This window comes from Miscanthus floridulus, chromosome 14, assembly GCF_019320115.1.
Source record: "Miscanthus floridulus cultivar M001 chromosome 14, ASM1932011v1, whole genome shotgun sequence".
NCBI lineage: Eukaryota > Viridiplantae > Streptophyta > Magnoliopsida > Poales > Poaceae > Miscanthus > Miscanthus floridulus.
In genome coordinates this window covers 45,527,706-45,531,083 of record NC_089593.1, presented here as the reverse complement: position 1 = coordinate 45,531,083, position 3,378 = coordinate 45,527,706, and the positions used below count along the sequence as shown (strand labels likewise).

General features: G+C 50.1%; 1 pseudogene; it reads right to left on the bottom strand.

Annotated features, from left to right (window-relative positions):
- Positions 1-2,423: 2,423 nt before the first annotated feature.
- Positions 2,424-3,326, bottom strand: LOC136502727 (tryptamine 5-hydroxylase-like; annotated as a pseudogene).
- Positions 3,327-3,378: the final 52 nt, after the last annotated feature.

Below are 3,378 nucleotides of genomic sequence, written 5' to 3'. Positions count from 1 at the left end.
CGATGTCTTGTCTTGTATAACTTGTTAGGAGTCTTCGGGGTAACTCGGTAAGTGACTTTCCTTGATAGTCAAAAATGGCTGCCTAAGGTGTAACGAATTCGGGTTGTTATAGTTAGCCACTTGGGGACTTTGTGTCCATCTTTGAAAAAGTGTGGAGGCCCTCTAAATTACATATGCTTAGTTGTGTTGCATCCAATTGTGTGTACTCACTAGTGTGTTGCATTGAGAGATTGCAAGAGTTGACACTAGATGATCGAGTTACAAGTCAGTGGGCTTCTTACTCTTGGAGGTTGCCACCTTTTAGACGGCTTCGAGGATAGTCCTCTGATGTAGCATGTCCGGAGTTGGTGCGGTGCTCCAGAGGAGATTACATTCTAATTTCAAGGTGTTCATGGATTGTAGTTGGAGTATGTAACAATCAATCATGCTCATGAATTATAGTTGGAGTATGTAACAGGGTATTGAATAATCTGCATATACTTGTTATTGTAATCTCAAGGTGAGTAGGTGCGAGTATATAAAAACCAAGTCATGGAGTAATTATTGGCCCAAAACAGAATGAGGCATAACGGCATAATTATGTTGTGATTGATGACCGAGCTCTTCTTTTATGCTCCGTTGATGGTCTTTCTTTCTTCTTTATTGGACAATCCCTTTTCTTTTGAATAGCTTCGTGTTTCTTGTACTTGTCCAAAAGTTCTTTGAAGCTCGGTCTCACCTTGCTTTTCAAATTTGAGATCACGGGACAATCTGGTTCATGCAAATCAGACACCACTGGACTGTTTGGTGTTTTCTTTTTAACTGGGTTTGTGGCGAATCCAGCACTTTTGTCCGGCACACAATCTACCACCATCGGGCTGTCCTTTTGTTGCATTTTGCCGGGATTTTGGTCTAGCACTTATGTTTCTGTTCTGCCCCAGCGTCCAAGTTTTCAATGTAGCAATAGAGGTCTTCCCCATCAACTCTAGCTTGCCTTTTCCCAAGAGTTTAGGCTTTTCATCTCTTATATGATTTTCATAGGAGATAAAAATCATAGAGGTCTTCTTCAGCAACTCTAGCTTGCAAACAGCTAGCAATTAAATTGTATACGCAATTACAAAAAGAAGTTGCAATTAAATATTTTCAATTGCTGAGACAATAAAACTATTACTTCTGAGGTCACAGCAGTACGGTAAGCGACGAAACAGAAAGGTACAACTGTACAGGAGATTGGCTCCTATTAGTTTCTCGACCATTTTCGACCTTTCCCTTCCAATAAACTGAAAAAAAAATCTTCTCCGATTATAGAAGTTGCTATCCAGAGATACGGTCACATCGATCAGATCAACAGTCAATCAATCGACGCTCGAAGCTAACAGGACCGTTGTCAGAACAGGCTACACTTTACATGCCTGACCTTTCCAAGAACTGGCCCAATGACTTCTAGTCCGATGACACTGCTAGTCTAACCCAAGCACTACACTGCCGTAGCGAATCCAACATCAAAGCGAACATTACTTGATCGATTCATATAGGTATTCGCGCCTCTTCTTCTTGACCACCTCATATGGAAGAGAACAAAGACGCTGTCAATACACTCATTCGAGCAAGAACCCTGTTCTCCGTTAAAGATCTTAGAGCAACTCCTCCAAAGCAAAATATGGGGCTCATGTCAAAAATCTTGCTCCCGCAGGGTTCTAAACTTTGGCTGAGCACCCAGATCCCCCCTGACCCTATTCCTGTTGGGCCAACACCCTGGCCCTCATCCTGCTCGTGCGTACGAAACTGTGGTGCCTTCCCTCCGCCGCCGGCCTCCACCGGCCCCGATCTCCACCGGCGTGCTCCCTCCCTCCGCCGCCTCCCTCCACCGCCGGGCACGCAGAGCGCAGGCTTCGTGTGCTCGATCCCTTCCTCCACCGCCGCCGATGGTCGCACGGGCACGCTCGCCGCCGCGCGGGCACGCGGGAATGGCGTCGGCCTCACGTGCTCCCTCCGCCGCACCGCAAGCTCCTTCTTTCCTGCGGGCTCCCCTCCCCGTAGCCGCGCGGCAGCGATGCCGCTCCTTCTTCACCGCAGTCCTCTCTCCTCCGGCACCACGTAGAGGAGGAAGGCAGACGGAATCCGTTCACCAGTCCTCGGGCGGCCGCATGCTCCCTCTCTCCTCCGGCAGTGCGGCACGGAGCTCTAGCAGGCGGATCCGCGAAGGACACTGACGGCGCCCTCCATTGCCATGGTCCGAACACGAAGAAAAGGAAGAAGAAATTTGAGCAGTGATAGGCAGGTCTCACGTGTCAATGACAATGGGAACGAATTTGGGAGCCTTGTTTTGGGTGCTACCGCTTGAGTGGAAGCAGAAATTTAGGCACAAAAATGAGATTGAGCACCCAAATAAAAAATGAGTTTCTCAGAGTTTCTCTTACACTTCAAATATTCTTATATTATACTCAAATATGATACTACATCTTTTTATTATCCGCCAACCGAAATGTTATAAAATATATAATGTTGTCTCTAGAGTCCCAGTAGAGAAGACTAAGCTACTTGGTCTATAATAAAGTTAATAATCATCAATCCCCAAAACTTTATTTGGAACCAAGAAGATGCCATATAGTACATAATCTAATTACACTTAATTAAACCTCATTGAGCTCCTCCCCCTTGAATTCGTAGGCGTCGCTCTTCCTGACGACCACGAACAACGGTTCCTTCTTCCTGGTGGCGAGGCCGAAGCACTCGTCGAGGTTGACGTCCTCGGCAGCAAACGCCGGGCGGCAGCGCCCACTCGAAGTGGTACAGCAGGCTGGCCAGCGACACCTGCACGGTGGCCAGCGCGAACGTGTACCGGGGCAGCCCCTCGGCCGCCGCCGAACGGCAGCAGCTTGTAGTCCGGGTCCTTGAGGTCGATCTCGCCGCCGCGTTCTCGAACCGCTCCGGCAGGTACTCCAGCGGGCTGGTCCCAGATCTCCGGGTCCGGCCCATGGCGAAGGTGTTGATGAAGACGCGGTGTCTTGGCCGGGGATGTCGTAGCCGCCCAGCGTGCAGGGCGCCACGGACTCCCGCGGCACCAGCAGCGGCACGGCGGGTGCAGCCGGAAGGTCTCCTTGATGATGGCGCGCATGTAGTGGAGCTCGCCGAGGTCCGTCTCCTCGACGCAGCCCTTGCTGCCGACCACGCGCCGCACCTCGTCCTGCGCCTTCTTTAGGATCCGCGGATGCCGGACCAGCTCCGTCATCACCCACTCCAGGGTCGCGAACGTCGTGTCGGTACCGGCGACGAACATGTCCTGCGGTTCAAAAGTATTAACAATTCATCACAGGGGTAATGACGTGTCAGCGTCACGATGTCTGATTCTGAATTTGTGACTGAATTGAATACGCAAGCTCGGTAGGTACCAACCAG